This window comes from Heterocephalus glaber, unplaced genomic scaffold, assembly GCF_053883595.1.
Source record: "Heterocephalus glaber isolate CG9 unplaced genomic scaffold, H.glaber_assembly_v1.0 deba00001444, whole genome shotgun sequence".
Classification (NCBI taxonomy): domain Eukaryota; kingdom Metazoa; phylum Chordata; class Mammalia; order Rodentia; family Bathyergidae; genus Heterocephalus; species Heterocephalus glaber.
In genome coordinates, this window is record NW_028258297.1 from 28,759,629 (window position 1) to 28,786,404 (window position 26,776).

General features: G+C 39.5%; 1 protein-coding gene, 1 long non-coding RNA gene and 1 pseudogene across 10 annotated transcripts in view; all 3 read right to left on the minus strand.

Moving 5' to 3' along the window:
• Positions 1-875: 875 nt before the first annotated feature.
• Positions 876-2,426, minus strand: LOC147827540 (uncharacterized). Its single transcript, XR_015452183.1, has 2 exons — positions 2,289-2,426; positions 876-1,148 (listed from the first exon to the last, which is right to left on the minus strand). It is a non-coding gene; the product is annotated as an uncharacterized LOC147827540 (long non-coding RNA).
• Positions 2,427-5,060: 2,634 nt separating this feature from the next.
• The window catches only part of LOC147827541 (antigen WC1.1-like), a 28,878-nt pseudogene continuing 7,162 nt past the window's right edge, over positions 5,061-26,776 (minus strand).
• Positions 14,075-26,776, minus strand: part of Pex5 (peroxisomal biogenesis factor 5) — a 54,137-nt gene continuing 41,435 nt past the window's right edge. For all 9 annotated transcript variants that reach the window (XR_015452178.1, XR_015452177.1, XR_015452172.1 and 6 more), the window contains one exon: positions 14,075-26,497. The gene's annotated coding sequence lies outside the window, so the exon portion shown is untranslated. The remainder of the gene's footprint in view (positions 26,498-26,776) is intronic.

Genomic DNA, 26,776 nt, shown 5'->3' on the forward strand with positions numbered 1-26,776 from the left:
GTTTTTGAAACACTGAGCACCAGATCTGAAGTCTGAAACCTAGAAGCATAAGAAAAATTACCTTGGGTGAATGATCACTTCTCCCATGCTTCATTTTTCAGTGAACATTCATTATGGCAGCATGCAAATAACTGCAATTTGCAAAATCTATTATAGATGATAATAATAAGAAACGACAGTGTTTGGCTTGTTCCCTTGCAACTCTAGTACATGGCGTATATGAGGAGAACTTGTGATGGGAAACGTGCACCACTGATACAGCCCTCAGGACAGCTTCAGCAGCTGGGGAGCTTAGAGCTGTTGGGTGCCTAAACAAATACAGAAAGAAAATGGGATGGAGAAGAGATACTGATTGAAAAGAGATAGAAAACCATGAAATTTGATGAAGAATCAGTAGTGCAAATTGTGAGAGTAGATTTAGCGTTCAGATAAAACTAGAAAGAAGAAATAGGCCATTGGAGCAAAAGATATCATTAGGCAGTATTAGATTTGAGCTATTGATAGTCCATAAAATTTGGACAAAATTCTAAGATTCAACTCATTTCTCATCCAATGGATTTATTCCATTTGCTTTGGTCCAAACTTCCAGATTTTGGCACAAGATGGGTGGGGTATTTTGGAATACTCAGCCATTTCTGAGTTCAACTTTCTAAAAGCAAGCACTTAGCTCAGGACTGCATTTCAGACTTTGACGGTGTTCAAGAGAAGAAGAAACTTCTCGGCACCTAAAGGAAGCCAAGAGTGTACTCTGTGTGTGGGAAGTAACCGAATGATGCAGTTGAGAACACACTTCAGGGAAGGTATGTTTGAAAACTAAATTAACAGGGTCATTTGGGGGAAAATGTACCTACATTCTTAAGAGAATAATACTTGTCTTCAGATCAGAGCATTTATTAAGAATAATTTCTTTTTGTCACAGGTACACGTAAAAATGTTACAATAATGAAGGTAGAAATTGGGTGTCAACAATATCATAGAAAAGTTCCCTGCAGTCTTGATTACTTCAAAAATTGACACTCCATGGGGCTAAGTACAATATCATCATACCCAGCATCTTCTTGTCCCAACACCAATGGGGACCCCTTTTCTTCTACTGGTGTTGGAAGTACTGGTGTTGGAAGCTTCTCTAGAAGAGTGAAGAGAGATGCCTGAAAGATCAAGGAGAGTCTTAGCTTCAGTGGTGATAATATGACAGTCGGAGTTCTTTTATAGGAGAAAAGCCTGATTTGGAAAGGGCACAAAATACCTTTAAAGTCCCAGAACTTGTCTGAAAGACTGGACAAAGTTATAATATATTCAGTCCACCCTGTGCACAGCCTTGTCTTGATCTGAACAAGGTTGGGAAGGAGACAGGTCAATAATGGAGAGGTGTATGATCTCTTAGACACCAGACTGAACTGATTTCTTAAAGATCAGAGACAGCAAGCTGGGCAAGGTGGAGCACACCCATAATCCCAGCACTGTGGAGGTTGAGGCAGGAAGATTGCCGTGAATTCAAGGCCAGCCTGGGATATACAGCATGTTTAAGACCAGCCTGAACTACAAAGTTAGAACTTGTCACACGAAAAAAGACTGGAGACACCAGATGACCCCACATGATTCCTAAGTACCTCACACTAACAAATCATACTAGACTTCACGTTATTTTACTATTTGGTGCCATTGCCAGATGAAAATAGGCAACAGCTCAAAGTAATCCCAATCTCCTGCTCCCAGTGGACTATGTGCCCATATTTGAGCAGAAAGCCTTCTCTTGGGACTGACACTGTGTGTTCAATTGAAACAATGACAGAAAATTATTTCTTCCTCCTAGTGATGAAAATTTTTGACTCTAATGAAGTATGTTGCTGATTCTGCATTCATAGCAGGCAGTGTTAACTTCAAACATTTAATTAAATTTGGTTGTCTCAAAGTAAGTTTTTTATAGTTAATAGTTTCATATATATTAGTATTAATAACTTTCCAAAATACTTATCATGAAAGAAAAACTCTCATCTTTGTTATCTAATCATATATCTTGGCTTGGCATATGAAAAGTGGGATCAAAGTAACAATGTTTCTATAAGTCATACAGACATGTGTACATCCAATGGGCAGTGGACACAGACATAGAAAACAGAAGATGTGGGACAGGTATAATAAAACAGAGTCTTGGAAGAACTGAGGAGTTAACATCCTTTAGATATAAGAGGCTACCTAAATGCTTACAGTAAAGAAATTGTTTGATACAAGCTCGAGTCTCCCATAACAATGAAGTTAGGTGACTGGAGACACACCTATCAACCCACCTCCCTGAGGACACCTGGCACCATCTTCCTCTTGTGGGGAAACATTCTTCTCACTCATCCTGGAGATAGAAGGAATTCCAGGAGCAGGTTACTCTTCAACATCATCATAACCATTTCTTGTGACATTTATATGTTGTCCTGCAGGTTTTGGAAACAGGCAGGAATAAAGTAGAGAAACAAAATACTGGTTGGACTAGGTGATTTCTTAAATCTCTATGAATGCATAGACTCTAATGACTGATAAATATAAGTGCTATATTCCAAAACCACTCTAAAGGCACTACATGGTTTCAATTTTTTGTGAACATGTAATTCCTCTGAGTATTCCAAAATATTAGGAACAGTACTATTTCACTACAGTGGTCTCTCATACTACAAAACATCAAAAAAACTATTGCATTATGAGATTCAGGGAATATTTTCAAGGCATATGCAACAGAGCTGAAGCACATGATAAGTATGGATCAGTCTCTGAGAGACTCAATCTGTACTAAGGGAACCAGGGTTATCTGTGTGCCCTGAGCAGTGAAGGACACGAAGTTATAAGGAGCAAGGAAACTGGGCATCTCTCACTCCCAGATATGAGGTCCCCCAAACCCAGCCTCAGGAGATGTGGGTTTCCAGGACCCCAATTCACTGTTAACCTTCAGATCCCATTTCCACAGAGCCCTCATGGACAGGCTTCCTGCTAAGGGCTGCCCATCTTTACCACTGGGGCAAAATCCAAGGAGAACCTTCTCTCTCAGTGCTATGTGGAGAAGATCTCTCTGTCACTGTTGGGATATGCACAGTGACTCAGTGTATTCCAGAGATGATCAAATCAATGCTTTAGAGAACCATGACATGATCAACTGTTTATTCACATAAATCACAGAATGATTCATCTACCACTCTATCTCAGAGTCAAAAACATTATTTTCAACTTTTCTTTTTCACCAGAGAATTTTTAATCAGTTTCAAAAGTTATTTTAAAATTCATGGCCTTTGAATTTATACTATTGCATTTGTTGTATGTCTGTGACAGAGTAGAAGCATCTTCCATACTGAAAGCATTTGATCTTTCATGTAATCAGGTCTCATAGGGGGCACAGTGCACTAATTGCTATAAATAAGAGAAGAGAGGCTTCTCATCCTAAGCACAGGAGAATGCTCTCTGCAGATGTCGTTCCTCTTCCTCACATGCTTGTCTTTGGAAAACCCTGCCTGTCTCACTTGGGCAGATTCTGGGTCTCCACTCTCCTCGTTGTCCCCTGTGTAATAGGGTAGTGTATTTGCAAAATCATCAGACAGGTTTTCTGCAAGGAAGAGAAACATCACAGATGCATCCAGTCAGAGGCCAGAGCCCATGGTTCAGAAGAACTTGAAATTTCAGAATGGCAGAAAGTGGACTTGGAGCTCCTGCCTTAGGAGGAGAATGCCAATGTGCTAGGCTTTGATTCTCAAATTCCTCATAGGCCCACTCATTAAAGGCTTGGTCCATAGCTTGATTTCATGAAGATGGTGGAATCAGGGAGAAGTGGAGCCCATTGGGAGCTTTGAGGTCCTTGTGGGCACTGGGTGGCCACTCAAAGTGGACAGTGGGACACTCTTATCTTCATCTGTGTCTGCTCTCTGATGAGCATGAGTTCAATAGCTTCATCCTCCTCATATTTTCAGCCATAATGTTCTTTCTTGTCACAACTCAAAAAACAATGGGGACAAATGATCATGGAAGGAAATTTCTCAAAATTGTGAATCAAAATAAACTTTCTTCCATATAAGGTGATTATTGCAAGCATTTTTTACAGTAATAGAAACCTTTCTAACACATCAATATTAGGTTGTATTAGTGGTGTGGTTTGTGGTTGCTGAAGATGGATATTACCATTGCCACCTGCCACACAGGAGTTTATGAAGCCCACCTGGTCTGTCCAGCAGATTCTCTTCTTCCTCTATCTCCTGGTACAAGGGCTCCTCACCAGCGTCTTTAGTCATGGATGAGGTTGGGGAAAGAAGCATGAGTTCAGAGAATGCCCTGCAAGGCCTTTCACTTAGCAACCAACAAAGCCTGCTGTGTTCCCCAGTGGGCATCATGGCAGAAACCTTCTGTGCAGCCAGTGCACCTTTCCTTAGCACTGTGCTCTGCTGGGACAGAACTGGGTTTCCTCACCCTACCTCATCCTACACTGGGTCTCAAATGAAGTCCTGCACATGTAATGCCATCATATGTGAGACCTTTCATAAAACCTAGGACAGGGTTCAAGTCTTTTCAGTGTTGAAATCCATAGTAGACAAGGCTTTCATTCAGAGAGTGAAGGCGAAAACTGAAACATGAATTCTTTAGAAAACTGGTCCAATACTCTCTACTTAATTTCCAATCCATCAACATCCCTCAGCCCCACCTTTCAGCTGAGCTCTCCATCTACCCAGCTGCAATCCCAGCATGATGAGGACCAAGAGAAGAAGCGCTCCCAGGATGATGCAGAGGATCCCAGGTAAGGAGAAGAGACCAGGGACAGGAGCTGAGACTGAACTGGTGCCTGAGGAGGATGTTGTGCCAAGTGAGCCGATAAATCACCAAACACTGGGACCAACGACAAAGTTAAACTGAAAGGAGTTTATTCAAGCACGTGGATTCCACCCTCTAGTAGAGTGAAGCGCCGAGTTCAAGAATAGCACAGCTTTTATAGGTTGTTATAACAGCACAGCTTTTGTAGATGGTTATTTAAAGAAGTTCAAGGGGGGGTCTACATGTTTTCTTACTCAGTTACAAAACATTTTTCACCACTCAGCTAACTTGCTGCCTTGTCAGGTTAGGGCAATTCACAGTAAAGGGAGGCACCAGGCACCATCCCTTTCCAAGAAGCGATGAAGCAAGTTTACAGAAGCAGAACAAGCAGTTACAAAAATGCACTCTGTAAGAGGAGAGGTATGAGGGGAGTTCATCTTCAGGACAAGATGGCGTTTCTTAGGTTCATCTTGGTCTCACAGAGGAAAATGTCCATCAGTCTGCAGAAAGGTGCATGCACCCAGATCACCAAAGTCTGCTGGCCCTGTCACATGACTTCAAGAACATAAAGCCAGTAGTCCAGATAATGTGGATCTGCCTGAGCCCTAAGACATGTCCAACCCACGTCTCACCCTGAGCTTGGCCAACTCTCTTCTGAGCCTGGCTCTAAGGACTTTCTGTGAAGTTAATCCTGGGGGTCCCTGGGGACACTGTGGCTGCTACAACTTTCAAAAAACTCTGTGGTTCTTTCTAAAACCTGAATATGAGGTCTACTGCAATTTTTTCTGAAGTATGTGGAATCCATATAATAGGTTCTTGAAAATCTGAGCATCTGCTCATTGCGTGGCTGAGAACAAAACCACTTCCTTGTAGGTGTTGGGGGAACTGTCGTCCTTTCAGCCAGAGAGCAGAGAAAGAAAATGGCTTCAATAAATTGTGTTGGCTGAACACTCACAGGGTCACACCTACCACCAATGCACATGGTTCTTTCGCACATTCCAGGAGCTCAGAGTGCAGCCTCTCCAGACCCAGAGCTCAGGGCAGAGAGCCACCTAGGAAACTCTTGGATACATGCAGCCCTGCAGCCCCCATCCACGCCCCTAGCCTGCCACTCACCTGAGCACCTCACGCCCACATCCTCATCATGCTTGCAGTCATTCTGTCCCCAGGGCGCCCTGGCACAGGCCCACAGGGAGGACTCCCCGCCCCTGCACTGTACCTCATCCAGCCAGATGCTTCCATTTCCTGGGCCAAATGCAGCCTCTCCTGGGGCGTCCAGGGCAGGGCCACAGCCCAGCTGCCAACACACCACCTCAGCCTCAGCCAGGCCCCAGGAGTCGTCACACACTGTGCCCCAGGAGCCTTCATGCCACACCTCCACGCGGCCTGAGCACGTGCTGTCTCCTCCCCTGAGCTGCGGCTTCTTTCTATCTGGAAAGGCGGCAGCAGCTCCTCTCACTGCCCTGGTGGAGGGAAGGAGCCCCTGGGAGCCATGGGGGAGGCGGGAGGGCTGAGGTACCTGTGCAGGGCACAGAGTCCGGGCAGCTCTTGGGTCTGTGTCCTGCAGAAGCAGACAATGGGGAGCACTGGGTCAGGAATGGGTGGGGCTGGTCCTGACCCAGCACAAGGCTCTAAGGCCCTGGGCTCAGGCCAGAGGGGAGGGGAGAAAACAGGCTTCAGAGTCAGTGTCCCAGGCTGTGACTGAGACACCACTGGAGCATGGCCTGATCACAGCTGAAAGGATTGTGGCAGTTACTTGTGTATCACTCTCCACATCCCCACAACACACACACACACACACACACACACACACACACACACTTGCCAATGCAAGCTGTACTAGAGAAAGAACCTCAGGTATGTATTTCCCTGTATTCCTGCTTGTGTGTGCTTGAGCTTGTTTGTTGGTTTTCTGGTGTTCTGGCAACTGATACACACAGTGATATGTGCCAGAGTCACTTCTAAAGGCAGGTCACCCTCTCACAGATCAGCTCTTTTATCAATTTCACAATTGCAAATAAATGTTTTAAGTGGTGAATTCTCAATATAATGGAGAAGAATCTTTCTCTTCTCTGTTATGTTTTATATCTAAACTGTCCACTAAATGTCTCATATTCAGATATAGGGTATGGTCTGAAAGGGCAGGTCACTGGGGATGTGAATAGGATGGTTTATGCTTTTCTCTGCCTCTTTCTTTCTCTCTCTGCTTCCTGGCCACCACAGTATGGGTAGCTTTTCTTTGTCAGGAAGATTTTTCACCATGCCATTTCTGCCATGGAGCTTTTGATCATGAACTGAACCCACTGAAATTGTGAAGCCAAATGAACGTCTCTTCCTTTAAATTTAATAAGTCAGGTATTTTTCCCCCTGGAAATAGGAAATCAGACCAATACAACCACTATAGGAGTGACCAGAGGAGCCTGTTGATATGACCTCAACTAAGTTGATAGTGAACTGCAAGAAGTGGAGGCAGTAAAGATAAATTTCTTGAAACTGATGTTGCTATTGCATTGCAATTGGCAGGAGGTAGAAATGCAGAAGTGAAGGTGGGCAGAAGAGTTTAACAGCAACATTAACTGAAATTGGGACTGCGGCAGGGAGGAGAAGTTAGAGGCAGGGATTTATTGGATAGAATCAAATACTGTATTGTGCTTTAAAATATATTTGAGTTGCTCATGAGATATTCAAATGAGGGCATCAATTATCAATGGAATATATGATTTTGGAGTGTAGTACAGATATGAACTACAGAAGTGTGTATGTGGGAGCTGTCAGTGTGATTATAGAATCTAGGTCTGTGGACCTCAGGCTGATCACCAAGAGAAAGGGCATCACTAAGCAAGAAGACAGAGCCTGAGGGTTCAGAGTTGAGTGTGTGTAAATCTAGAAGTGGAAGAGAGAAATTTTTCCTTAGCTTAGAGAATAATAGAATCAATAATATAGAGTGAGGGTGGAATAATATATAAGGAGGGGGGAAGAGGACATAGAAAGGTCAACACTTTGGTTCTGAGATGTAAGGAATAATTAGAGATTATTGGTTGCTAATATTTCATTTTTTAAACCATTCAGAGGAGTGATGCAGTCTAAATTTTAGTTCAGAATTATCAGTAACACAAAAGGTGAGAAAATAAGTGTTTACAAACATTTTGACTGTAGAGAGGTGAAAGATGAGGCAGTGATTACAGAGGGAATGGGGAATGGGGTGGATTAATAAGGTTTGCTTTGACAGGGGATTTAGCTCAGTGGTTCTGCTGCCTGCCTCGCAAGCTCAAACTCCCAAGTTCGATCCGTCGTACCAAAAAAAAAAAAATGTTTGCTTATTCATGTGCTTTTCAGGATGGGAGAACCTTGACATATATGGATGGAGATAAACTAGGAGAGAGACATGATTTGATGGCACAGAGGCAAAGCACATAATTGAAAAAATAAAGTTTGTAATAGGTGAGTGGGATCAGAATCTGTAACCCAAGAAGCACAGTTGGCCCAAGATGAGGACTGAGATTCTTAATCCAGGAGGCCAGGCAGAGAGCAGGCACCAGATAACATCAGTAGATGAGGTGATGAAAGGTGAGGGAGTTCACAGCAGATAAAACTCATTTTTCCCAGTGAAGGTTGAGGGAGAATAGCCATTTACAAGTGGAGATAGAAAAGCAGAGAACATGTCCAATGCCACTGAGAGGCAGGGCAAGTGCACATCACAGAGAAACACACTGGAATTGGGGGCAGTGTGGACTGCCTACTTGGTATTGTATCCAAAAAATTTTTTAAAACACTAAAATTGTGATTACATATTATATTGAGATAATTATACAATAATTGTCCCACATTTACCAATCCTTTTTCAGTGTCACAAAGACCAGGAATAATGATTTTATTCTTGTGTTTGATTGCCAAAGAAGAGAGAAGAGATTTGACTGCTCTTGAAGAAAATTATCATGTGGGGAAGTGTTTTCTAAACTGGATCAGCCATGGCCAACATGTTTTATGTGAGTGAGGGAGGATGTTATGCCAGTTTACTGCAATAAAAACATCAAGGCTCAGAGGAGGGGATTTCTGGATCAGAAAATGTGTGCAAACATGAAGAGAGTGGAAAACTAAAAGAAAAAATTGATATAGGTTAGAATGGAGCTTCTCTAAGAGGATGAAATACTCCAGAGCAGAAGCTTAAGAAACTGCCATTAGCAAGGAGGCCACGGTCATAGAATGGAACAATGAGAACAAGGTCTCAGGGTGCACAGCTCCTGAGAGCTAACAGTGTCAGAACAATGAGGTGAGGTGAAAGGAAGTGGTGAGAAAGGAGAAACTAAATACACTAAAAAGGCAAGAGTTTGTCTCAATTGTGCTTAAGGATGTCGACAGTCCCAGTGATGAGACAAACAGAAACTTGGCAGTCCTGATACTGCAGTGTTGACTAGACAAGGGAAGTGACCAGATGACTAACAGCACTATCAGGAGGAGTGGGTGGAACCACATCATGGATAAAGTTTATGTAGCTGAGCATTGAGAAAAAAGGAAATAAATTGTTGAAAATGACAAATGATTCCAAGAGTGTATCTCTTCTAACTTTTAGTTTAAAGTATTTGAAAGAAAGACACAGACTCTAAGCAGTAGGGAAAGTAATGTTTTCAAGAAAAGCCAACACTGGATCAGCAGATGACCACAAAGAAAACATGGCAGGAATTCTGAAATTTGAAGATCATAGGCTTTTCTTCAGGCCAACATGTTTAGGAGAGTGGGATGAGGATGCCATATCAGGTTGCAGATGTTAATAAAAACATTAACGCTCAAAAGAGGAAGTGTCAATCAAGAAGACTGGGAGTCTGATAAGAGGTAATTTTTTTAAATGGGGTCTTTCAACTCTTGGTAGTTCCCAGGATATGACAGACAAGAAGACAAACACTTCTTTAACAAAGCTCATACTAAGGTGCCTTATCAAAGAAAGTCATTTAGCCTTTGGTCACCATTCAGGTAGGCCTGGTCTGCTATCCAAGTCTCTTTTTGCTTTGAACTTGATGCAATTTTCTCAGTACCTGAAGAACACTGTGTTCCCTTGCAGCTCACCATTTAAACTGACCAAACACTCCACTCTCTTCCTTCAGGGAAATGTGCTTATCCTTCAAGTCTGAACTAAGGTTTCTTTCTTTCCATAGAAGCTTTCACTTCATCACACTCAAATTTCTGCCTAACGTTTTCAGCAGTGGAGCATAAACTTCCTGAGGGATGAAATTGTGTTTCTTTCTGGGGTTTTTTTCTCTCTTGCCTGAAATTAAATTTCTACCTATGAAACAGAGATCTTCAGAAGTTGTCTGTCTGGTGTAGCTGCATTTCAAAGTAAAAGAGAATGAGCTCAAAAGACAGGTAAAGAGAACTGGATTTTCAATTGCTATTCATTAACTCAGTATGTCCATTTTCAGTGCTAAACACTAACCTGAGTTTCCTCATGTAAAGAATATGCAGTGGTTATTAATAACTGTAGTTTTCTATGGGAACAAAGTTGTTACCATAATACCTAACAACAATTTCTTGTAAGAATTAAACTTCATCACATATGAAAATCATCAACCATATAGCTAGTGACTTATGAAACTGAGGTTCAACCCTCACACTCCTAAGGAAACACATATTAACTAACCTAACCTAAGACTCCATTACCCATTGCTGAGAAAGTTTATCAGAGTGAAAGCTCATGGTCCTACATGCTCCATTCAAGCTCCCTGGTACTCCTTATATAAATTGCTATTAGCACAGATTTCTGAATTTCCCTTTGAAACAATATATAAACATGGGTTCAATAATATCCATGCAGAACTTATTTTTTTAAATAACTTTATTATCAAACACACACATACAAAAATTAAAACCATTCAAAGAAAAACAATGCAAGGGAAAAAATAAAATAATATTCAAATACAGTAGAACTCAACCAAAACAAAACTGAAAAGGACTTAAACATATTTCCATATAACTTAAAAAAGCATCTCAAGCACCAACAAAACACCAGAGGATGTGATTTGTTTCAGAAAGATCCCCAAACATGCAGAACTTATTTTGTGGACATATTGTAACACATTCCTTACGTGTGAAAATACAAAATTTCCATGACAACAATCTACAGGGATAGGAGACACATAGAAGTAGACAGACAGTAGGTCACCTGCATGTGTGATATAAGATTCCTCATTTGGATGGCAAGATCTGGGATTTCAAGGGTCAGAGGACACTGCCAGAGAGAGACATCAGTTTTCCGACACCAGATCCCATTGACCCACTGGATTCTAGAGCCTTCCCTGTGAGTAACAGCAGAATTGAGGGTCCCACCGTCCCCACAGCCAAGCTGTCTGCAGACCATGGACAAGGTCACGTCTTCCATGGGGCTGCGGCAGACACTGCCCCAGGTCCCATTGTAGAAAACCTCCAGCCACCCAGCGCACTCCTGGTCCTCGCTCACCACCCTGAGGGCCAGGAACTCTGAAATTGGAAGGAGGAAAACAGGGCTCAGTGAGCAGTCAACTCTCAGTGTTCTGCTTTCCTGTTTTCTTTTATTTTTCAGGTTTTTTATTACTACATGTTTGCAGTACATAATGATTACATTCCTCTGTAAGATTTGGTACACATACATAACACTTCTTAATTCTTTATTCAACTCTTTCACTTTCCCTCCCTCTGTTTGTCCTTTTCTTTTTCCCAAATAGCTAATGATTTTTGCTGACTTTGATGAGGAAGTTGTCACTGGGAAAAAAGACTGTTACTTCCATCTTTTTTGCCATTTTGGCCAACTTACACCTATCTTTTTCCTTCAACCACAATGACATAGAGGAAAAGGAACATGTAGGACCATTGGCTCGGGTGCTCTGCGGGGAGGAAAAACTAAATCCTGCTTCTTGACTGAACATCTGACAGACACAGTGAGAGGGAGTGTGGACAATTGTGGGGGGAGGGGGGGCAGAGTAGTGCAGCCAGAAATATATCCACTTCCTGATTCTTATAGTGCAGATAGATGTTGCCTCACATGGCAAAATGTTGTTCCAAACAGGATTAAGGAAAGGACCTTTTCATGGTGAGATTGTTGTGGATTGTCCTGGATTAAATGTAGATGGAGCCCAACTAATCACCTAACCATGTCTTTGGACCTGTATCCATACAAGCAGATACCTTGGATGACCTTGCTCAGAGGGAGATGTGACCAAGAAAGAATGATCATATTATTCCAAGAGGTTTGTCTGAAGGAGAAGCAAGAGACACCCAGCCACAGAGTGAAAAGGCAGCTTGGAGAAGCTAGAAAATGTAAGAAAAAAAGTCTTCCCAGACTCACAGGAAAGCAGCCTTCCTGACATTGTTTCCAGGCCTGCCAGATCCAATTTGGACTTCTACACAACTCTAAGAGAATAAATTGTGTGTTTAGCCATTAGCTGTATAGAGCTTTGTTTCCACAAAAAGAGGAAACTACTTTTCATAACTTTGCACCCACAGGAAACTTAAGAGTGAGCCCTGCTCTGAGATGAGCACGGTAGGAAATGACTTTGTCAGATACAGAGATGAGAAGGAAGGACCAGAACCTCAGCTGGTGCAGGATGAAGCAACAGCACCTCATCTTCATTACCAGAAAGGCACTGTGCACCTTCAGGCCTTTTCAGGTTCTGCCCCATTCCCACCCTAGGGCTGAGCTGCTGTCCTCCACACCCTGCACCATCACCCCATCCAGCAGTAGACAGTGAGAGCACAGACCTAAGCAGATGACCCCTGTGTCCTCCTTGTGCCTGCAGTCGTGCTGTCCCCAGCCCCGGGAAGGGCACTTCCACATGTGGGACTCCTCTCCTGTGCAGCTCAGCTCATCCAGCCAGATGGGCCCTGATCCCTGCCCGAAGTAACCAGAGGCCTTGGCATTGAGGCCCACTCCATAGCCCAGCTATCTGCACACCACATGGGCATCTGGCAGGTCCCAGCTCTCATCACAGATGGTTCCCCAGGAGCCCTGATGCAGGATTTCCACTCTCCCTGCACAGCGACCACCCCCATCCACCAGGTGCAACTGTCTGCTGTCTGAGGAGAGACAGAGTCAGGTCAGTGGTGCTGACACAGGAAGGGGCAGGTTCTGTCCTGGGGACGTCCTCACCTGAGCAGTTGGCAGCCTGCACCTCTGAGGCTGTGGAGCCCACTGGGTCAGACAGGGAATCATCACAGTGGGATAGCAGCTGGGTCTGGTTTCCTGCAGAGAAGGTGAGAAAGCAGGAACCTGAGCTATACTAATAACAATCTAGTCATGGTACCTTGGATAGAATTTGTGGCATAGGAGCAATGGTTTTTGTCTTCACAGCTCACCTTTTGTGTGGACATTTCTGCTTCTATGTCAGACATTTCTTTCTTTCTGTTTTGTTTCATTTTTGGTTTTTTTGGCTAAACACTGAAAATGGTATTACAACATTTTCTTTATGGCATGTATACTCAGTTGATGTTTTGGAGAATCCATTTGTGGGTGGTCTGGTTAGTGATCCCAGCTGATCTTCCATTTGCCAGCTATGTGGATGAACTCTCCTGGATTCCCAGCTTAGTCAAATCTTTAAATGACATCATCCACTAATGACATCTGATATGGCTTGTATTTAGACATTCCCCTATAGTTCCATGAGCTCGTAGAAAGGACTTTTTAGAGATGGTTGTCCCTATCTAGGGTGTGTGAATGTGGATTAAGGGTGTGCAACAATGGGTTTAGGGTATGATACTTGATTATTCCACTGATTGGTTCAACATTGTTCTGGGTGGCACTATCCAATAGGCTGGTAGCCTAGATGGGATAAGAACTAGAAAGATTTGATGATACTGCTGCTTGCTGCTTCCTGCCTGCCATGCCATGTATTATTTCTCCTCAGTGATACCCCTCTGCCATGCCACCCTTGCTAGGAACCAGCAGACTATGCACTGAAACCTCTACAAAATGTGAGCTGAAATAAACCTTTCCTCCTTTAATTTTGAGTGTCAAGTATTTTGTCTCAGCAATGAGAAAAGTAACTGAGATAATGTCTGAGTGTAATCTCATCAGAGAACTCAAAAGGAATTCTAGACCTGCCTAAGCTACATAGTGAGAACTGTGTTAAACCAAACAAACAAACAAATAAAAATGGGGACATTTTGCCATAATTTTTTCAAAAATAGGTAGACTAAGATTATGTAAAGAAGGAGAAATATGATAGATTTGAAAAGAACTCAATCAACACAATTAAGTAATATATTTAAAAACTGCAATCAACCAAGAAAGATTTCACTACTGCAAAACTGTAGACCCCAGAAAATAAACAAAGGCTTGGAATCACAGAGAAATTTATTTTCTTTTTTCCTTCTGTTTTCTTTTTGAAAAAATATTTATTCATTTGGGATTTTGTTATTGTTTATTTTTTGTCATGAGTGTGAACATTGCTTTTAGGGTTTTTTCTTGTTTTTGTTTATTCCCTCTTTTTTTCCTTCCTGATTTCTTCTCCAGTATCCTGAGGCTCAGATGATCTTCCTTTGTCCTTCAGCCTTGTATCTAATTAGTTGGTCTTCTTTAATTTCACTATTTTTATTTGATCGTTTTAATTTTCTCCACTTAGGATAAAATTGCTCTATTGAGTGGATATTAACTGAATATAATTTTCTGATTTGTCTTTGATTTTGTTATATATCTATAAGTCTTCTCCAGCTGGTTAAAGGTTGCAAATTATTAATTATCATGGTTTCTCCTTTGCCATTCTGTGCTTGATGATGTTATTACTGATTGTACTACTTTAGCCAAGGTGACATAGTTGTTAGGATCAGTTGCTCTTCCTTGTATGCCAATACCTAGGTTGTCTGGGGGTCATAAACAATACTACAGTTCAGTATCAAAGAACTGGGTACTAGGCCAAACAGGCTGCAAATTTCATCTCTGCTAAATTAAATAGGCAGAATCCTGGAACAGATTCAAAAGTTGAAAAGCAGCTAACCCTAAAAGACATCTCTGAAAAGTAGTCATTTCTTAAAGAAGTCTCAATACTAGTAATAAACCTATCTACCATAAGTAATTTACAAGCCACAATCCAGAAAATAAAAAGCAAACATTTAGAAAATAGAAAATGAGAAAACACTGAACTCCATAACACCCAACTCACCCAAGGTAAATCCAGGAAGCATTTAGATGGAAGAAATCAAAAGCCAGTCAGCAGAATATTCTGAAATGGTAGCAGTGGGAATAACAAAACAGAAAAATAGGTCTCTAAATAAAAAAAGAGAAATAATTACACAAGTAATTAAAGAGATGGTGACCATAATGAAGGAAATGGTTAGTGAATCTGGAGTAGGTAGAGATAAAAAAAAAAAATAGAGCTTAGGAAAGACATGCAAACCATAAAGTCTCAACATACAAAAGAATTGGATTCCATGAAACAGACTCAAACAGAAATCCAGGAGATTAAAAATTCTATTGAAACTATATGTCGCAGAGTCAACAATGTGAAGATAGGATATAAGATCTAGAAGACAGTGTTGTGGTTGACATTCATCAAATGAAAGACTTCTTAAAAATAGTAAAGGATAGTGAAAAATAAATTCAATGCCTGTTAGATGTTGCAAAGTAAACTAATATAATATTAATTGAAATCAATCAAGAATTAGGAGATAGAACAAAGGACATTAAAAAACTGTTCACCCAAGTAATAGCAGAAAACTTTCAAAGCATGGAAAAAGAATTTGATATACAGGTAAATGAGGCATATAGAATTCCAATTAGCCATGATCAGAAAAACTGCTACAATGCATATAATAGTCAAGATTTCAGAATATCAACACAAGAACAGAATATTACGACCTGAATACTGAAACCTATGAGAGAAAATAAAAACTTATCACCTATAAAGGAAAAACCATCAGAATTTCAATGGAGTTCTCAACACCAATCCTTAAGTGAAGCAGGCTTGTAGTGAAGTATTTCAAGCCCTAAAAGAAAACAGCCTCCTAAACAGAGATTAATGTACCCTGAAAAATTATCTTTCAATGTTGATGAAGAAATAAAATATTTCTATGATAACGAACACCTAAAGAAACTCATGACCAGCAAACCAGTAATCCAAAAGTTCTGAAGGATATTCTAGAAAAAGGAAATGAAGGGCCAGAGATTTAACTCAGTGGCAGCATACCCCCTGGGCAAGTGCAAGGTCCTGAGTTTGATCCCCGGTACCAAGAAAAAGAAAATGAAGACAACAATTCTATGCATCACAACAGAATACATCCACCAGACAAGGCAAGCAATTAAATACAAGGGAAACAAAGGGAACCAGCAACAGGAAAGAAATATAATGACTAGTATTGGTCAATACCTGTCAGTCACAACTATCAGTGTTAATGGTCTCAATGAACCAATCAAAAGAAACAAATTGCAGAATGGATTAAGAAGCAAGATCCAATAATATGTTGCATACAAGCAACCCATTTTACTCAAAAAGAAATTCATAGATTGAAAATCAAAGGATGGAAAATAACACTCCATTGAACAGGAAGCTGGAAAAAAGGAAAGTTGCTATTCTATTTGTGGAAAAAATGGATTTCAACCCAAGACTGAACAAAAGAGACAAAATTCATTACATATTGCTAAGGGAATAATCCAAGAGGAAGAGGCAACAATCAAAGGTCATTACATATTGTTAAGAGGATAATCCAAGAGGAAGTGTCAACAATCACAAATATATATGCACCAAATACCAACACATCCAACTATATAGAACAAAAAATAATGGATATGAAAACTTGGATTAGCATTAATATAATTGTAATAGGGGACCTCAATATCCCACTGTCACAAATATATCAAGACAAAAAATCAATACAGAAATATCAGAGCTGAACCAAACTTTTGAACAAATACACATAGTAAATGGCCACAGAGTGTTCCACCCCACAGCATCAAACACACTTTCTTCTCAGCTGCACACAGAGACTGTGTGCACCACATACAGGCTCACAGAACATGCTTAAGATATTCAAAGGAATTGAAATTATCTTATGCTTAATATCTGATCATAGTGCAATGAAATTGGAAACTTGGGGCAAAAGAAACTACAAAATCTATATAAACACACCAAAATTAAGTAACACCCTTCTAAACAACCAATGGCTCACAGATGAAATTAAAGAAAAAATTAGAGCACTTCTACAATTAAGCAATAGTGCCAATATGACATACCTGAACTTATGGGAATCCAATGAATGCAGTCCTACAATGAAAATTTTAGCAGTGAATCTCATATAAGAAAAACAAAGCAAGTTCAAATAAAAAACCTAATGTTTAACCTCAAAGTTCTAGAAAAAGAAGACCAAGTTAAACCAAAGCACCAATGAGGGAAGAAATTATAAAGATCAGAGTGGAAATTAATGCAACTGAAACCAGGAAAATGATTCGAAGAATCAATGAAATAGAGTTCTTTGGAAGATTAAATAATATGGAAAATCCTTAACCAACCTTTTCAAAAAAAAAGATCCAAATCCACGCAACGAGGAATGAAAAAAATCACAATGGATCCTACAGAAATCTAGAACATCATTAGTACCTACTCTGAGAACCTGTACTCTAATATGATGAACAGCTCAGAAGAATTGAACAGATTCTTAGATACATATGAATTGCCAATCCTCAATCAAGAAGATATAAATATTCTAAATAACCCAATATCAGTGAATAAAATTGGAGAAGTAATAAAAGAAACTACCAGTAAAGAAAAGCTCAGCTCCTAATAGGTTCACTGCTGAATTCTACAAGAACTTTAGAGAAGATCTAATGCTACTACTCCTCAAACTCTTCAATGAAATTGAAAGTAAAGCAATATTCCCAAAGTCATTCCTTGAACCAAGCATTACCATGATACCAAAAACAGAGAAAGATCCAGCCAAAAAAGAGAACTATGGGTCAATCACCTTAATGAACATAGATGCAAAATTCCTCAATAAGATACTGGCAAAAATAATGAAGCAAATTATCAAAAAGATCACACAACATGTCCAAGTAGGAAATTCCAGGGATGAAGAGATGGTCCAAAATACACAAATCAATAAATGAAAAACACCACATTAAAAGAACCAAGGACTGGGCCAGGGATTTAGCTCAGTGGCTCCGCTGCCTGCCTCGCAAACACAAGGACCCGAGTTTGATCCCTGGTACAAAAAAAAAAAAAAAAAAAAAACTACATGATCATGAAGAAAAAGCATTTGACAAAGTCCAACACCCATTCATGTTGAAAACTCCTAAAGAAAATTGGAATAGATGGTCTTTATTTCAATCTAATCAAAGCCATCGATGACAAACCAATGGCCAGCATCATACTAAATGATCAAAACCTGAAAGCTTTCACCCTAAAATCAGGAACAAGGATGGCCACTATCACCACTCTTCTTCAATATAGTTCTGGAAATATTAGGGAAATTAGACAAGAGAAAGAAATAAAAGGAATAAGTATAGGAAAGGAAGAAGTTATATTATTATTATTTGTGGATGACAAGATACCCTACACAGAAGACCCCAGTGACTCTCCTGAAAGACTGATAGAATTAATAACCAAATTCAGCAACATAGCAGGACACAGAGTCAACACTCAAAAATCCATAACATTCCTGTACACAAATAACAAACTCACTGAGAAAGAATTTAGGGAAACAACAACTTTCACAGTAGCAGCAAAAAAAAAAAAAAGAACCACTTAGGAGTCAATCTAACAAAGGAAGTGAAAGACCTATACATTGAAAACTACAGTACCATGGAAAAGGCCATTGAAGTGGATATCAAAAAATGGAATGATGTCTCCTGTTCTTGGATAGGCAGAAACAATAGAGTGAAAATGGCTATAATTACAAACTATACTACAAAATCAATTCAATCCCAATCAAACTCCAATAGCATACCTCATAGAACTAGAGAAAACAATCCTAAAATTCATTTGGAATCAGAAGAGACCCAGAATAGTAAATGCAATTCTGAGCAACAAAGATAAGGCAGGGGCATCACAATCCCTGATTTGAAGTTATACTACAACACTACTGTGATAGAAACAGCATGATACTGGCAAGAAAAACAGCAACAACAAAAAAAGACTCCATAATCAATGGAATAGAATAGAAGATGCAGAAACAACTTCAAGCACACTCAGCTACTTTGACAAAGAGGCCAAAAACCTTCACTGGAAAGAAGATAGCTTCTTTAATAAATAGTGCAGGAAAACTAGTTTTCCACATGCCAAAAATTGAAACTAGACCCATATCTCTCACCATGGACTAAACTAATATTGAAATGGATCAAAGATCTAAATACAAAAACAGAAAACACTCAATTAGCTGGAAGATAGAATAGGTAGAACTCAAGACATAGGTGTGGGTAAAGACTTTATAAACAAAAACCTGATGGCATGGGAAACATCACAAAGAATCAACAGAGAGTCCTGCTGGGAAGCCATCCTTAAGGGTACTCAGGCCCCAGCCAGAGGCCCACCAGGACAGCAGCACAGCACAGGGATCCAGAAGGCCATCATTCTGAGTCCAGGGATCGGCACAGTGGCAAGCAGCAGAGAGAGGGCCTTTCCAAGGCTTGTTGAGAATTAAAGTAAAGAGTCCCCTCAACAAAGGGGCAGCAGACTGCAGTAATGGGTGAATTTTTGGGGTCAACACCTTCAACTGAAATCAGATTTGTTGCAGGGAAAGGCAGCTTGAATCTGCAGTAAAACTGTGCAGAGTTCAAACCCAAAGGAGTACAGGGAGCTCAATTGCAGCCTTGCAGGCAGAAATCAGCTTACACTTCAGTGGACTAAGGCTGGCTTGCTGAGATCACTGAACACAGATCTATACACTACCCACCTTGTCCACCAGGAACAACACAGACACACCATGAAGGGGACATTCTTTGGCATTTTAATTTCTCCTTCATTTCTCACCTTTCTTGTTCCTGTTTTGTCCTGTTTTTTTCTTGATTGTACTTATTTTTTACAGGAGCAAGAATATAGTTTCTGGTTTTTCTGTTACACTTAATTTGTTCAGTTCTTGTGTTGGCCCTTCCCTCTCTCTTTTCCTTCTGTCTTTGTCGGTTTCCCAAAGCTCATATGAATTTCGTGTGTCTTCTAGCCTTAATTCCAAACATTCCCTCACCTTTTACTTTCCTACCCCCCTAACTCCTTCTAAATTTCCCAGGAGGGCAAATTTGCTATATTGAAGGGTTTATCTACTGCAAATATATTTCTCATTGGCTCTAGATTTTGATATGTAACCACAAGTCTGGTTCATGAGGTCAAAGGTGTTAGATAAATAGTTATCCCACTTTGTCATTTTCTAGGCTGTACTTGATGCTATTGTTAATGCTGATTGTATTACTTACGCAATGGTGACATGATTGTTCTAGTCAGTTGTCCTCTCTGGAATAACAAGACTGAGATTGCCTAAGAGCCATTACAGATTCAAAACCCAGAGGCCAGCTAAACCGCAAAGACAAATCATGAAGTAGCCATTCCCTAAGGATTCTGAATATTACAATAAAGACACTTGCAATAAACAATGTACAAGCAGCAACCCAGGAATTAAACCAAAAACATTATCAGCAACAACGTCAAAATAAAGTAAGAAGACACCTAAACAAGACTCAAAACCAGATTTGCACATCACCAATGGTGACTCCAGGGGTAATGAGATGGAACAATCTGAAAACCAACCACCTGGACTCCCTGAACTGGAAAGAAAAGAGGATCTGGAAAAAATGAAATCAGAAATAATTTTCCAGAAGATGACCATAATGAAAAACATGGTTAACAACTCTAGAGCAGAGACAGAAAAAAATAGAGGAGCTGAAGAAAATGATGGAAACCATGAATACCAAGCATAGGAAAGAATTGGAAAGAATAAAACACATCCAAGCAGATATCCAAGAAATGAAAAATTCCATTGATAGTTTCCACAGCAGTATAAGTGTATGTGAGGACAGAATTTCAGGTATAGAAGACAGGATTGTAATCAATGAACAAAAAAACAAAAATTTCCTAAAAATAGCAAGTGAGCATGAGAAATCAATCCAAGAGATACTAGATGATGCAAAAAAGAAAAACTTAAGGTTGATTGGAGTCAGTGAAAGGCAAGAGACATAAATAAATAAACTTTTCATAGAAATAATCACAAAAATCTTCCCAAACAGGGAAAAAGAATTTGACATAAAGATAAGGGAGGCATATAGAACTCCAACTAGCCATGATGAAAAAAAAATCTACACTTAGGCATATAATAGTCAAGATTCCAGAAATCCAACATAAGAACAAAATATTAAAAGCAGTTAGAAAAAAGAAACAAATTACCTACAAAGGAAAGCCCATCAGAGTCACAGCAGACTTCTCAACACAAACCCTCAAGTCAAGATGAGCCTGGAGGGAACTATTTTAAGCTCTAAGATTAAAAAAACCCCTCCAAACCAGATTGATGTATCCTGCAAAACTATCTTTCAAAATCAAGGGAGAGATAAGATACTTTCACAACAAAGAACAGCTAAAGAACTTCCTGAATAACAATCAGTGTTCAAAACAATTCTAAACAATATTCTAGAAAATAACAATGAGGGTCCCAATTCCATGAAGCCCAAAACAATGAATTCATGAGGCAAGGCCAAAAATTAAATGCAAAGGAATAAAAAAGTCTAACCACAGAAAATGATCATGAAAAGGGTACATCAATACATATTAGTTATAACCATCAATGTTAATGGTATAACCATTGATTCACCAATCAAAACAAATAGACTGGCAGAATTAATCAAGGAGAAAGATACACCAATATGCTGCGTACAAGAAACACACTTAATTCAAAAAGAAATTTATAGACAGAAACTGAAAGGATGGCAAGTGATACGCAATGTAATAGGAAACCAAAAGAAAGAAGGGGTAGCTATCCTATTTGCAAATCAAATGGATTTCAAACCAAGACTAATTAAGAGACAAATAAAGTCATTTTATCCTTGTAAGGGGAACAGTCCAAGGGGAAGAAATGGCAAGCATAAATATTGAGGTGCCAAATAATAATGCAGCTAAGTATATAAAACAAATACTAACAGATATGAAAAATCAACTAAGAACTAACACAATAATAGTGGGGGATTTCAATACCACACTGTCATAAATAGACAAATCAACTAGGTAAAATAATCAAAAACAAAACACTAGAACTGAACAAAACTCAAGCAAATAGCCTTAATAGATGTTTACAGAGTGTTCTACCCCACAAAATCAGAATACACATTCTTCTCAGTTCCACATGGGTCATTCTCCAAAATAGATTACATGCTACCTCATAGAACATGCCTAAATAAATGCAAATGAATTGAAGTTATCCGCTGTATACTATCAGATTAATAGTGCAATGAAATTGAAGATCAAAAGCAAAAGAGACCAAAAGATGTTTACAAACACATGGAAATTGAAAAGCACCATCATGAACAACCAATGGGTCACAAACAAAATTAAAGAAGAAATTATACAGTTTCTATAATTAAATGACAATGTCAATTCAACATTTGGAGAATTTAAGGGACACAATGAAAGCAGTCCTACAAGGGAAATTCAAGCCAGTGAATAGCCATATTAGGAAAACAGAGTGAGCTCAAATAAAAACACCTAGGGCTGAATTTCAAGTTGCTAGAAAAAGGAGAGCAAGACAAACCCAAAGCTCATAAAAGGGAGGAAATTATAAACATCAGAGCAGAAATCAATGCAATGAAGACTAAGAGAATTGTACAAAAAGTCACCAAATCAAAGAATTGGTTCTTTGAAAGGATAAATAAAATTGACAAACCCTTAGCCAACCTTATCAGAAGAAGGAAATAAAAGGCCCAAATCCATGCAATTAGGAATGAAAAAGGTGAAATTACAGTGGACTCAGCAGAAATCCAGAGGATCATCAATACCTACTTCAAGAACCTATACACCAATAAGATGGAAAATACAGAAGAAATGGGCAGATTCTAGATAGGTGTGAATTACCAAAATTGAAAGAAGGTGACCTAAAAATTCTAAACAACTCACTATCAATTAATGAAATTGAAAATGTAATTTAAAATTTACCAACTAAGAAAACCTGGGTCCTGATGACTTCACTGCTCAATTCTATGAGATATTTAGAGAGGAAGTACTGACACTACTGTTTAAACACTTCAATGAAATTGAAAGGGAAGCAATACTCCCAAATTCACTGCTGGAAGCAAGCATCACCTTGATCCCCAAGGCAGAGAAAGACCCAACTGAAAAAGAGAACTATAGGCCAATCTCACTAATGAACATAGATGCAAAACTCCTTAATAAGATACTGGCAAAAGAATGCAGAAGATCATCAAGAAGATCATACACCCTGACCAAGTGGGATTCATCCCAGGGATGCAGGGACGGTTCCATACACACAAATCAATCAATGTAATACACTATATTAATAGAATCAAGGACAAAAACCATATGATCATTTCAATAGATGCAGAAAAGGCATTTGACAAAATCCAACATGCATTTATGATAAAAACCCTACAAAAAATTGGAATAGACGGTCTCTACCTCAATCTGATAAAAGCCATCTATGAAAAGCCAACAGCCAATATCATACTAAATGGTCAAAAACTAAAATCCTTCACTTTAAAATCAGGAACAAGACAAGGATGTCCACTATCACCACTCTTGTTCAATATAGTTTTAGAAATATTAGCCACAGCAATTAGACAAAAGAAAGAAATAAAAGGAATAAAGATAGGAAATGAAGAAGTCAAATTGTCATTATTTGCAGATGACACAATACTCTATATAGAAGACACCAAGAACTCCACAAAAAGTCTTCTAGATTTAATAAGCAAATTCAGTAGAGTAGCTGGATACAAGGTCAACACACAAAAATCAATAGCTTTCCTCTACACTAACAACAGACTCACTGAGAGAGAAATAGGCAAAAAATTCCTTTCACAATAGCATCAAAAAAACGGAAATACCTAGAAATCAACCTAACAAAAGAAATCAAAGACCTCTTTTCTGAAAACTATAGCACTTTGAAAAGAGAGATTGAAGACAATATCAGAAAATGAAAAGACATCCCTTGCTCCTGGGTAGGAAGAATCAACATAGGGAAAATGGCCATACTTCCAAAACTGCTATATAGATTCAATGCAATCACAATTGAAATCTGAGCAGCATACTTCATGGACCTTGAGAAAACAATCCAAAAATTCATTTGGAACAAGAAGACACCCAGAATACCAAAAGCAATTCTAGTTAACAGAGACATGGCAGGGGGGTATTACAGCCCTCAAATTGAAACTATACTACAAAGCTACTGTAATAATAAAAAAAAAAAAAAACACCATGGTACTGGCAAAGAAACAGACCTGAGGACCAGTGGAACAGATTAGAAGATGCAGAAAAAACTCCAGACACACTCAGCCACCTCATCTTCCACAAATGAGCTAAACACCCTCACTGGAGGAAAGATAGTCTCTTTAATAAATGGTGCTTGAAAAATTGGGTATCAACTTGCCAAAGACTAAAACTAGACCTATATCTCTCACCATGCACTAAACTAAAATCTAAATGCATTAAAGATCTAAATATTAAAACAGAAACACTGAACCGGCTGGAAGAGAATTTAGGACAAACTCTTGAAGACATTGGTGTAGGAAAAGATTTTATCAACAAAACCTCAGTTGCCCATGAACAAGCACAAACAATCAAAAAGTGGGATCTCTTCTTATTAAAAAGTAAGTTTGTCTTCTGCACAGCAAGAGAAACCACCAACAGTGTGAAGAGAAAACCCACAATTGGGAAAAAATTTTCACCAGCTGTCCCTCAGACCAAGGTCTACTATCTAGAATCTATAAAGAACTTTAAAAAATCAGACCTGCCAAATTTAAAGACCCAACCCAAAAGGGGGTGTTTGAAATGAACAGACATTTCTCAGACAAAGAAGTAGAAATAGCAAATAAACATATGATAAAATGTTCAACATCACTGTTCATTTGAGAGATGCCAATGAAAACAACTCTGAGATTCTACCTCACCCCAGAAAGAATGGCTGCTATCAAGAAATCAACAATAACAAATGCTGGTGAGACTGTGGGGAAAGAGGAACCCTGCTCCACTGCTGGGGGGGAGTGCAGACTGGTGCAACCACTGTGGAAATCAGTATGGAGATACCTCAAAGAACTAGGACTGGAAGTCCCATTTGACCCAGCTATTCCCCTGCTGGGTATCTTCCCCAAAGAATTAAAAGAATCATACCACAGTGATATATGTGCACCCATGTACATAGCAGCACAGTTTGTAATAGCTAAAACTTGGAAACAGCCCAAATGCCCATCATCTGGAGGCTGGATTTAAAAAATGTGGGGTTTTTTTATAAAATGGAGTACTTGGACCAGGGATTTAGCTCAGCGGTTCTGGTGCCTGCCTTGCAAGCACAAGGTCCCGAGTTTGATCCCTGGTACCAAAAAAAAAAAAAAATGGAGTACTACTCAGCCATAAAAAATAAGAAATTAGAGACATTTATAGCTAAATGGATACACACTGAGGTGATACTCTTAAGTGAAATAAATAGGACACACGTGTGTAAATACCAAATAGTTTCTCTAGTGTGAGAAACTGAAAGTGTAAATAAGGACTAAAAGGTATAATAGATAATGTGAAATAGGAAGAAAAGGGGCAAAGAGGAGTGGGAAGTGGGAGGGGTAGGGGAAAGGAAAGAAGGGAATGGAATTAATATGAGAAAATGAAAAAATGGAAACAAAATTTTTGTAAATAGGGGGGAATGGAGGAGTTGAAGGGAGAGCAGGGGAAGGGGGAAAAATAAGAACCAAAAGAGATTATATAAAGGTGCAAATTTCCAATGATAAATGTCATTATACTGTATACCTAAAATGTACCAATAAAATACAATTTTAAAAAATTTAAAAATTTTTAAATTTTTTACAAGCACAGTGCTCTTCCAAACAGCAAATTACTGTAATTCTGATGACACAAATCAAGGTCAAGTACCCAGTAGGGAAGGAATCACATGGCCATGAGAGGCAAAACTTGAAGTCTCCAAGGCTGATCACAGTTGGTCCCTCAGTGCTAGTATTGAATCATCCAGGAGCACCTACATCTACAGCAGTTTTCTCTACAGCACAGTGGGATTGGAGAGTCACCAACCCAAGAGGCAGGAATGAAAACCGCACAGACAGGAAGACAATGTTCTCCCCAAAACCCAGGGCTTGGGAAAGACAACAGTAAAGCAGCAAATCCCTGAGTGGTGGGTTTGTAAGAAAGAAAAAGAAACTAAAATTTAGACCCAGACTGCAAGGGAAAGATTTCCTTTATGCAATCATAGGAGATGTTCAGAGGGTGTTCTTTATGGGAAGTGAAGTTTACATCTGGCCTCATTAGGGACACACACGTCCCATGTGGCATCAACACCACCATGAGCACTGTGACCTCCACAATCAAATCCTTCAGCATGGCTTAGAGTGATTTTCATGTACATTCTTTATATATTCTTGATAGTAGATCTTTCTCTGAGGTACAGCTGCTAAAAATTTTTTCCTACATTGTAGGTTGTCTCTTAGCTCTGTTGGTGGTTTCTCTTGCAGTCCAGAAACTTTTTAATAAGATGAGATCCCAGTTGTTGATTCTTTGTGCTAGCTCCCGTGCTACTGAAGATTTGTTCATTGTGACGGTGCCAGCCGTCACTAGTCGAACAGTACCTGAGAGGAGGGGAGAGGATGAAAGAAAAACACAACCTCTGAGGAAAAGAAAAAGGAGAGAGAGGTGGAGGGGAGACCCCTTTTCCCACTTTATTGACCTTTATATACCTTTTCCACAACCCCCAACCCCTCCTCTGCACATAATTCGGCGACTAATTATTTTCCAGGGAAAAGGTCAAATGTATCTTTACAACTCCGGGAATAACATTCCCTTGCACTGCAGACATTCGAACTCTTTCTATTTAACCACTCTCGTTACAAGTAACCATCCTTGTTTTT